Consider the following 11694-nt stretch of genomic DNA (forward strand, 5'->3'; position numbering starts at 1 on the left):
TTTCTCTCGTCATCATAGCTTCATTTGGTTAGGTTCTGTCTATTGTGAGACCATCCTGGGGGGAAATATCAGCTGGGCTACTGCCATCATGATCTCAGATAATAGATGATAAATTTGGGCCTGTTTTTTAGTGCTTAAACCTTGCTCTGCTTTTTACTGTGACTAACTGTATGTGCTCCCTTCAACCTTTTTCAACATGGCTCAGTTCTCCATTGTTTAACTGTTTCTTTCCCAGCCAGAGCTACTTAAGCTAGTTTACCATGACCTTTTTTAACATAGACAGTATATGTGGATCAATGTTTCTATGTTCCTTTTTTTATGACTGCTGTCCTTGAACCCCAGTCGGCCTCGCCAGAAGGCCACTCACACTGAGTCTGGTTGTGCTGAAGTTTTCCTACTTTTAAAACGGAGTTTTTCATCTCCACTGTCGCTGCATGCATGCTTGGTGTGAAGGATTGCTGAAGATTCAAAGACAAAATGCAAATATCTGCTTTTTCATACAGGTTAAGTGAATCCTGCAAAGTCAATGAGACGATGCAATTAGCAGTTTTTTCTTAGAACATTTTGAACTAATCTAACTGAATGATCTGATTAAATTCTCTCTTTTAAGAACCTAGAGATTAATTTTTTTTTAAAGAATGGCTTTAGGTTTTATGTTTCCAAAAGAGGGATTTAGAAAATAGTGTTTTTTTGCATGGGATACATTTTGTAATCTTGTTATTTTTTGAATTTTGTACATTTGTCTACAATTTTCGGCTGATATTTTAAATATGAAAAAAAAAATAACAATTTAAGCTCATAAAACAATACCCTCATTTGAAATTTGCATTCACTTTAATTTACAATGTAAGTTGATTTATGTAGTATATTTTAGTAGCAAGCCAAGTAAAAGTGCTGTACATCAAAAAAGCACAATAGAATAGTNTATTGTGGTAGCTTGAAAAGTAAAGCATTAATGAACACGAATAATTAAACATAATAAAAACAAATAATTAAATAGGACTAAAATGACTGATTAGAAATAACAAAGTAAGGAAATTTGGACTGTAAGCTTGATGTTTAGATAAAACCTTCAAAGGTCACTCTGAACAAATATGCATTTAATCGAAATGTACTTAAACTGAAGGTTTTTGTGCTTTTACAGGTTTCTGGAAGCTTGATTCAGATTAATGGAACATAAATAAAAGCTGCTTTTTTTTTGGTAAACTTTCTCATTAGCTTTGAAAACCTCCCAATACAATTTCCTTCATCCGCCTTAAGAATCATGAATAAAAACAGTCATCTATGCCTCTACTTTAAATAGAAGCAGAATCCATTCATCTTGTGACAAACTTCCATAAATGCAATTTAGTGCCTAGGTTCTGCCATGACCCTATCTGCCCTCTTTGCCCATTGCCATACTGTACTTCCAAAGATCCTTTTGTAGTTTAACTAATCTGGTCAGTTGTAAGTGGAATTGGGATTATAATTGTCCAAACAATAATCACTGTTGAATTAGGGTTTCCCTCCAGGTTTGAGGCAAAAATCCAAGACTTGGAGAGCAAAGTTAGAGCATAAAGTTCTTACCTGAGTGTCAGATGAGCTGTCTGCTTGCACTCTGAGACCAGAGGTGTGTGCAGCACAGAGTACTTCAGGATGTTTATTAAATTAGACCAAAATGAGACCCGTGATGTTACAGGAGGGTGGAGAAGAGGGATGCAACCAGAGTGAACAGGCTGGTTTATGTTAAGGCTGTTATGCAATCTCAGAAATGTGATGATACACTGTTCAAAAAAATAAAGGGAACACTTAAACAACATGTTAGATCTGAATGAATGAAATATTTTTATGAAATACTTTCCTCTGTAGATTAGGGCTACTGAAAAAATAAAAAAAAGGTTAACTGATTTTTAAATTTTATTTCAGTATGAAAAAAAAGTCAGAACTCTGGGATTGAAGTCAGAATTCCGACTTTTTTCTTATATTAAACTGACATAATATTAAAAAATCTGTTAACTTTTTTTTATTTTTTCCGTGGCCCTAATCCTCTTCCGTAGAAATGAGAAATATGTGATTCTGCAGAAAATTTAAAAAAGGCATTAAATTATTAGCTTATGCATACATAGTTTGTACATACATATATTTTAACGTGTTGATTAGAGTTAATCCACAGTAAATTATAATTTCTGCACAAAATTCTTGTTAAAAAAAAAAAAAATAAATCTTTTTAGCTTTATGTCTATAATCGTTCCTGTAACAAAGTGGTTCAGTTTGTGTTCCCCACTTGTCCCTTATTCTTTTCTCTGATTCATAATGCTTAAAATGTAAACATAAGTTTGCAACTTTTCATCACTTGCTATCCCGAGTTTGTTTGTGTTAGCATTATGTTGCAGTTTCCATCTATTTATATGTTTAAGTTAAAGCTACTACTTCTGTATTATTGGTTGAAATTGTTTATTTTGTTTCAGGGTATATTCATGGTATTTGTTTTCCTTTTTACTCACCATTGTTTGTCCAAGTATTTCCTGCTAAATTGGCCAGATGATGTCATTGAGTTATCTTGTATCTATCGTTTATTTCGCACTCTTTCATTATGTAGATGAGTTTGTAAATTAGATTAATAATTTTATTCTTGTTTCTCTGTTTAGACTCTGTTTTTTTCTACCTGTTTAATCGTGGCTCAGTCCACTTATGTGCAGGTGTGTTGCCAATTTGTTATACAAGCATTAAGCTCTTCACTGCAAAAAATTAAATCTAAATAAGTAATTTTTTCTTAAAAAAAGTGCATTTTTTCTTGAATTAAGTATTTAAGTGAGACACTTTGCCAATGGAACAAGAAAATTTACACTTAAAATAAGAAAAAAACAATTGCATTGTCTTATTTCAAGTGCATAATATCTAGATACCTTATTTTAAGAGTAAAAATACTCATTCCATTGGCAAATCATCTTATTTACCTGCTGAAATTAAGGGTAAATACTCTTGATTTAAGACATTTTTACTAATTTTGAGGTCGTTTTTTGCAGTGAAGTTCAGGAGATGGTTGTCAGAGTGAAAAGTTCCAAATAAAAAGACATTAGAGAAATCTGGAACCAGTGGCTGAAGTTTTTTGTTCACCTTGCTGACCAAACTACTTCACAATTCCACACAGAAAAAAAAAAGCTTGCAAAAATCATTAAAACCCCAAATAAGCCTCTCATCTTTACAGCCATTTTTAATGAGCAAATATATCACTGTGTATACATCGTGTTGCTAACTGATGTAATTAACACCTAAGCATAAAACTGAAAACGGTGATTATCCAACCTCAAACACATCGGTCAAATTCCTTCAAATAAAATTCCCTGTATATCACCAGATGATGCAAAGCATTTAGGACTGAATGTTTGCTCATAGGAGCTCTGTGAACAGGGCGTTGTACTAAGAATGCTTTTTTTTTTTACTAAATCTAATAACGGTGATAGTTTAATGTGATTAGGTATCGTTGCAGAGTTTCCATGAGACATATTTGCTCAGCTTTGTTTGACTAGCTGACCGACCACACGCCTTTATGTTCACACTTCTACATATCCGTCCAAATTCCCATTGATGTATCTAACAGAAACATTTACAACACATTAGATTGTGTTTCTTTGTTATAAAATCAATGTAAATATTCACAAGATGATCCATTTAAATGTGCGGCGTTTGCTTCCTTAATGTTGTTTAGCCTTAGATCATTGAATTTAAACCATGTGAGGAATCTATTTCGATACAGACTGGCTGACACCGCAGACATCATATTAAAATATAAAATGACACCAGACAGATTACAAGACAATAGAGGAAGAAAACATCAAAGAACACAAAAATAAACTTTTGAGAGGGCCTTCTGTACTGCAGGGTCACCAGTTAAAAAACCTGCTCCATCTGCCTGGTATATACAGTAGTTGAAGCTTTAAACTGTGCACTAAGTGGTGTGCATCAACAGTGATGCAATTGGGCACGCGATTCCGCACTTGCATATTTTCACAACTTAGCCTGGAGTTCTTGTTTCCTTGGGCAACACACTTGCTCACCCGCTTTCCCTACTGATGGTAGTCAGAGGGCCCGGTGGGACCAGGGCCAGGCCAGGGCATCTGAGGCTACAATGTAGCTTACCACCATCGGCGTATGAATGAATGACTGAATGCAGTGTAAAGCGCTTTGGAGTCTCCTGACTTGAACAAATCTATACAGTAGGCTACATGCTAACATCTGAGGGTATGGATGAAGCTAATTAGCTGTTATTGGCAAAGATCATCGTCTCTGTATGATAGTAATATAGAAATAAATCAGAGTGACTAATTGCTATTACACATGATCTGGAGAATATCAATATGAAAAGCATAAAGTGAGACAACAAAAACTTAATTACTTTGATTGTGAATCTGGTTTGTGATCCATTTTTAGTAGATTAAATTGGGTTCAATAATGAGTTCATTATTTTAAACTGTCCTGGCTTGACAACATATGCTTCATTATGGTTATAGGTGTATATTGCTTTGATTATTTTATCACTTCTAACACTCACAGGAATTTTTGATTTGAAAAAGTCGGATTTCTTTTTCGAAAAAATAATTCTAAGAGAATCCTAATAATCGATATTTAGGTAAACTTGGAAAAACAGTGAAGCACTTTGAGTTCCTACATCTGCAAAAGCTCTTCCTGATGGAAAAACCACACAACTAGAAAACATTAGTCAATTCATATATATATATATATATATATATATATATATATATATAAAAGTCTAATGTTTCTGTGCATGTTGACATTTTGTACATTACAGCAGCAGGGCAGGTCATACGTCTCCTGATGCTCAGCTGAGTTTATGAAATCCTCAATCAATGTAATTGATGAATTATAAATCATATGTCTCATTTAACGTCCTTCCTGCTCCTGATTTGAACCAGATAAAGGCGATGCAACTCAAACAAGTCAGGGACTGTGTTCAACAGACAGATGCTAAATGAGAGCTAAATGGAAGGAGAACGTTAAGAGTAAAGGCAGGGAGGCTAATTAATAATAAATGAGTTGACTACTTGACCCTTCAGGACGTAATTCTCTTTCTTTTTATGGCACTAGTGTCTCGTTTCTTTCGACAGTAGGCTGAGAGGAAATGGGGTATGAGAGAGGAGGAGAGACATGTGACAAAGGACCACAGGTCAGATTCGAACCCGGGTCAGCCGGAACGAGGACTAAGGCCTAAGAACGTGGGTCGTACGTGCTAAACCAATGTTATTAATTCTCTTAAACGTGTGTTGTTTTTTTTTCAGAAAAGTAACATGGTTCCAATGTACCAATGAGAGTGTTAAATCTGTATTTAATTCAATTAGTTTCTGGACAAGTAATAAGAAAGATGGAAAAATCGAATAAATAAAAATCTACCACTTTAGAGAAAAATACTATATAAAAAGGAATCAAACCAGTTAGTTTTTGTTTGGTTTATGTTTGGTTTAGATTTATTCAATACTTATTCTAATCTCTAACATCTAATAATAAGAAGAATCTTAGTCAGGCTAGTTGTATTTTTTTTTTTTTTTTGTATTCAGTAGTTTAGATCAAGATCAAATCTTAATTTCAACTCTAAAAAAGCAGAACCAACCCAAATCATCACCCCTCGACTGCCGTGCTTTACAGTAGATATGAAGTGTTATATGCTGATATTTTGCACTGGATTTTTTTAATAATATCAAAAAGCACTTCTACTTTGGTTTCACTCAAAAATAACTCCTGACGCTTTGTGTTAGATTCTGCCCGCCTCTTGGAGAACCTTAAAGTTAACATATTGCGCAACAAACACACAAAGAAAGAGATTTTTAAAAAGTACTGCTGGATTTCTCTTTTTTTTCTCTTTTTAATGGTGGCGATATTTCAGGGGTGGAAAGTAATGAATTACATTTACTGAAGTGACTGTAATTGAGTACTTTTTATGAGTAATTTGTAATTTTCTGAGTAGTTTTTGAAATATGTAATTTTTACTTTTACTTGAGTAAATTTTAACCTAAGTAGTTTTACTTTGCTACATTTAAAACCCCCTCACGTTACTGAGTAAAAAAAAAAAAAATATATATATATATATATATATACTGATGGTGAAAAAATTAAATGTGGCCCTGCCTTGCATTTACCCTTTGTATTGTCTCATAATCCAGTGCTGTGCTTCGGAATATGGCAGTTGCTAATCACAATTTAGGGAGTATGGATGAGGAAAGGCCTGAAGAAGAAACATATTCTAGAGACGAAAGCCAGAAAAACCCTCGGCCATATTTGGAAGGAATATTTGTTTTCAAATGCACAAAAGGGAACAATGTGATAAAACAGAGCTTTCGACTTTTAAAACCTCAACATCCAATTTACGTAAAAATGTGGCAGTAAGTTAGTTATCATGGTCTTGTCTGTTGGACAGTATAGGATTGAACATTGTTTGCACTTTATGGTTCAGGTTATGACTTTACTTGTGCTGTGAGAAGGTATGTTTCTTAGCCCAGCTGATCTTTTGCAAGTGTGGATGTCCACTGAAATACACCTTGAGATCGATTAAAACACCTTGTGCTCAATTCGATTCATGACTCATCCTTTTTTGTTTTGCATTAAATAACTCAAAGTAACTAAGTAACTTTTACTCATATTACATTTTAAATGAAGTAATTTTGTACTTTTACTTGACTAAATGTTGAGATGGGTAATTTTACTTTTACTTTTAAGTAAAGATACTTTTACTCAATTACAATTTTTTAGTACTCTTTCCACCTCTGCGCTATTTTAACAACTACAGGAAGTTCCTTAAACACAAAGCAGAAATATGTCTCAGGTCGACACTTGACTTTATCTTGATTATGTCTTTAATTCTTACTTTTAGCTATTTCTATTAAGATAAGGTGTACCATATTAATATTACAGGAACATTAAGCAACAGTTTAACCCTTAAGCCCAGAGGGTATTAGCAGCAAATTTCCTCTTGAAATTACATATGTGAATTAAAGTACAGCTCCCAATTAGGAATACAATTGTTTGTATTTGTATGACAGAAAGGCATTGAGGAATATTTTAAATATCATGTCTGATTTATAGGTTAATAAACAAAGAAAAAAAACATTAAGTCTCGCCATTTTTTTTTTCTTTCAAAAAAAAAAAAACCCTGCAAAACACCATGAAACCCCATTTGAAATGTTGGATGAACCCTCAGATTTTAAAGATTCCACATCTTGACTAACTAATACAAATGTGGACTGAATAGGTTGAAGCATGTTTGTTTCATAAAGCTTTTAGTGGGCAGTGTGCTCGGCGGATATGTGATTTTAGCACAATGGCGCTAAAAATGGCCAAATATATTTTTCCCCACTCATAAAAGGGAAATGTCAGACAAATATGATTAACATTATTGGAGACCTTCTGCATAAGACAAAGCATTTGCTCCTAAGAGTTAGCCATTGTTTCTTGACATTTACCAATATCAAACTGAAAAAAAAAAAAAACGAATAAAAGAGCAATTTTATCTAACACATGCCGGTTATATCACCTGAAATTACCTCCAAACTGTCGTTGAAAAGGTCTGAGTTTCATTTTTTGGAATTTTAAATCTAATTTTGTTAACACAGGTATCAAAGAAAAAGCATTTGTGAAAATAATAGTTTTGAAATGTGTCTTAGAAATGTTAAACCCCAATTTTGAAAGGAACGTGGATGAAACACCATGTGACTGTTTTGTCCATTTCTATAAATAGATAAACTTATTTTCTCTCCTTCATCCACAGACTATAGAAGCAGGTCTGCTTTCTGCAGCAGCTTCTGGCATGTATGTTGACATAAATCTCCCATAAAGCTAGAAGATTTTTAAGCTCAAACTGAGTCCTGGATCAAACATATTCATGTTACAGTGATCCAAATAAAGCCCAAACCTAAACCAATGTGAGAACCTGCAGCAAGATTCAAGAACTGATCTTCAGACGCTTTTTTACAGTCTAAATAATGTTGAGCTGGTTTACATCTTCAATGTGTAAAACGGTGTTAGAGAATCCCGGTCTGTGTTTTCAACTACTTATTTTCCTCTGATAGATCGTCGATATTTTTAGACTTTTCAAGTCAGAGACTCAAAATTTGAACCTAATATTTAAAGCAGACAGATGTGGATTAGTTCAAAACAAGTCTTTATTGAACACTTGGTTTATCAGCTGGAGCAGATAAACCGGATCCTCTGTAGGAACTGAAACTCAGGTCAGTGATTATTAAGAGAAAATAGTCACTGACTTGTTTCAGAGTGGAGCTGATGCCAGCCGACGCCAAGGGGCCAGGGGCAGACCTAGATGGGGGCCAGGGGTGGCCATGACCACCTTTAACCAATCATTGGCCACCCCTGTGCCCACCCCTACCATTGTTTCCCTCTAATACAGATGGTGGCAGCAGTCACAAATAAATTTTGAGTTATATGGGATAAAGAAAAAACAATGTTCTCTGCAAGTCATATAGGAGCATTCAGTGAAATCATACATAACTATTTTAATAAAAATGTATTAAATAATCAATTTAAATAGATATTAGTTCTTGTAAATATACATTTTTGGCAGAACAATTATTGATAAAATTAGGTAAATAATGACAATGGAAAGATGTTCACCCCAGAACTCAAACCTCAAAGAATTGTATCCACTATATCTTTTATCTAGAAAGCACGGATGTTTAAATATACTCACCCATTTGTTAGCAAAGGCTGTAAGAAAGGATAGTTTGTCTTTATTTAGAAAATATGGATGTTTTACTCATTAATTTTCCTGTTGGAACACTGTAGATTTACTCTAACATTCTGGCGCCTATCCTATATATATATATATATATATATATATATATTGTTAGAAGGGTAAAATTCAAGTCATTTTCACTATTTTTCAAGGCTGCAATTTTAAAAGCTGAAATTGTCCAGTGAGCTGTTTCCAAACGCAATTTCTTTTTGTCTTACACTTGTGTGAACAAAATGACAAATAAAATCTGTCTAAAGGCTAAAGTCTATCCACTTTCGGCCAACCCTCAGTGTACATTGGTTATTACCTGGCTACGTCTCTGCGAGGGGCAACAGAGTTCTGAAGGGAATTTTCCAAAGCCGAAGCAGAACCATGTTCACAGACCAGAGAGCCGATGAGGTACAGAAGAGGAATCCAAGCCGAGGTCAGCACAGTCCAGGTTCGGGAAGCCAGTAGAATCCAGGAATCAGTCCAGAACAGAGCAGATCAAAGAGCAGACAGGGGCAAAGCAAAACACAGTCACAATCAGAACAACAAGCAGAACGCTAGAGTTAAACCAAACATCCTAAATAATCCGGCACCAGTAGCTGGAAAACATGCAGCATATATAGGAGCTGAAAACAGGTGGATCAGATAAGCAGTAATGAGAAACCGGGCAGAGTTAAACAGGTGAGGTGGAATGATCAATAAAGCCAACCATCAAAGCCAGGATCATGATGTTTCAAAATGGAAAAATAAGTGAGTATTCTGATTTATGTCTTTCTAATCATAAAGAACCAAAAAGGGAAACAATATAAAAGGATCTAATGTGGACAAAAGGATAGATTTTAAAAATCATCTTCTAAAGAAGCTACATAATCATTAATTGCAAACATTATTATAAAACAAATGACTCTAAATGATAGCTTAACTTGGAAAAAAAAAAGATAACAATGTCTTTTTTTGACTTAAAACATCTAAAAAAAAATAACTTAACATTAGATCTTCATGCTTCCGCAAAAAAAAATAAAAATAAATAAAAAATGAAATGAACTAAAGTTCCAGGTTTTACATTTAGATTTCTACTAAAGCTAAAATGAAAGTATTCCTATTTATTTTCCTTTGAAGTAAACAGGAAAAGAACTAGGTGAAGCAGTTACTTAAATAATTTTAACTTTCCGCATCCAAAGAGTCAAACTGGGGAATTCTGGAAAGTCTGATGAAAACCAAGTTGTGTCCTGATTGGATTAGCCTCTGCAGGCCCATTGACACACAGAGGAATCTAGTTAAAGACCATATGTTGTTCATTTGGTCCCGGAGTCCGGACTGTAACTACAAACACCTCTATTGGTTTATTCATTACTATGACCTCGTTAAAGAAAAATGGAGGCTTGGAGTTCATCATATGATGAAGGCTGAATGACGCTGAATATTGTGTACAGCTCTAGAAATATTATTTCTATTATGCATCTGGTTAAAGTCCTAAATGTTTGTTTTTGGTTTCTTGTTTTTATGCTTATTTTAAATTCGGTCTCTACATGGCTTCCCATGTTTGTTGTTGAGTGAAGTCTCATTTATATTCATGTAATTTCTCATTTCTGGTCTATAAAGTTGTTTTTTTTAAATCTTTTGTCATTTTAAACCTTTTTTTTTTTTTTTTTTAGATTCGATCTATTTCTGATTTTGTTGTAAAGAAAATCTCGGTTAACATTTTTTTCTGTTAGCTGTCAAAATAATTACCCAAAGACTATATAAATACAAGCTTTAAAAGGAAAGTAAGAAGAAATGAAGCGTTAATTTGCAAAAACAGATAACTAAAAAGAAACTTTTTTTATTACCACGACATGCAAAGAGTAAATTACATGCTTCAACTATTTTGTTTTTCAAAAAATAAATGAAAAAAAAAAGAAAAAAGTAGAAATAAAATGTAGATTGAGCACCTATATTTGGAATTTAAACAAATGAATTAATTTTATAAATCTTGCAGAAGAAAAAACAAACTCTTTATGTAATAAGGAGTAATATCAACATTAAAGATTGATACATTTTGATGTTTCTAAGTCTAATTTTTGTTTCATTTAATCTGTTTTTTAACCTTTTTTTTGTCTGTTGGTTTAGTTTGGTCTCCTTATAAGGAAACAGCTGCAGGGTGTTTGCACTGTTGTGAAGAAAATGATTTCGGTTCATTTAATAATTCTGAAAATTAAACATTTTAAAAAGGACTAGTTATACCTCCTTAGACCAATTTCATCCATTTTTACCTGTCCCTATTTTAAACTAGCATTTATAAATGGTTAGTTTCAACATTGTTCCTGTTATTCTGTGACATGCTAGGTATGCCGTGCTGCAGAAAATTTATTTTCCTTGGCGATAATAAGGAATCTTTGAACATGAACTTGCACTTAATAAGATAATCACATCCAGGAGAAACAGGGATCATGTGCTTCCTTATTAGTCCCAAACATTTGTTGGAGCCCAGGACTTCCACTTTAACGGTTAGAATCAAATCCCCGAACTTTACCTCAAGTATTATTACATTTTCAAAAAGTCACAAGGATAAAAAGAAGTGGTTACAGTTAAGGTTTCTGCACGGTTCATTCCACACATCTATGCATCTAAAATAGATTTACAGAAAAGACTCTTTAACTAGATTAGATATACAACTGTTAATAAAATCTTGGAGGCTCTCCAAGGTCAAAGGATCAAACCCTATGAGGTCAGACATCAGCTGAAACCTCATCATTAATTTAACTGATCAAATAGTTTTGAAAGAGTAACAGTCAGTTCATGTTTAATTAATACAGTGGTTCCCAAAGTTTGGGGAATGCTCTCAGGGGGGGGTCTCAGGTGGAAATAATCTGAATAAATGACCAATTGGGAGTTTTTTCATTAAGTGAGAGCAATGTTGCTTTCTGTTCAAGTAATTAGACTCCAAAGGTGGTAGATTTGTTATTTGTTAGAGATTTAACTTTTTTTTT

At 33.7% G+C, this 11694-nt stretch overlaps 1 protein-coding gene across 1 annotated transcript in view; it reads right to left on the bottom strand.

The window, feature by feature from the left end:
- Positions 1-1705, bottom strand: part of LOC107082809 (four and a half LIM domains protein 2-like) — a 13322-nt gene extending 11617 nt beyond the window's left edge. The window contains exon 1 of the mRNA XM_015371676.1: positions 1567-1705. The gene's annotated coding sequence lies outside the window, so the exon portion shown is untranslated. The remainder of the gene's footprint in view (positions 1-1566) is intronic.
- Between the last annotated feature and the right edge of the window lie 9989 nt (positions 1706-11694).

The sequence above is a fragment of the Cyprinodon variegatus genome, unplaced genomic scaffold (genome assembly GCF_000732505.1).
Source record: "Cyprinodon variegatus isolate N-32 unplaced genomic scaffold, C_variegatus-1.0 Scaffold63, whole genome shotgun sequence".
Taxonomy (NCBI): Eukaryota; Metazoa; Chordata; class Actinopteri; order Cyprinodontiformes; family Cyprinodontidae; genus Cyprinodon; species Cyprinodon variegatus.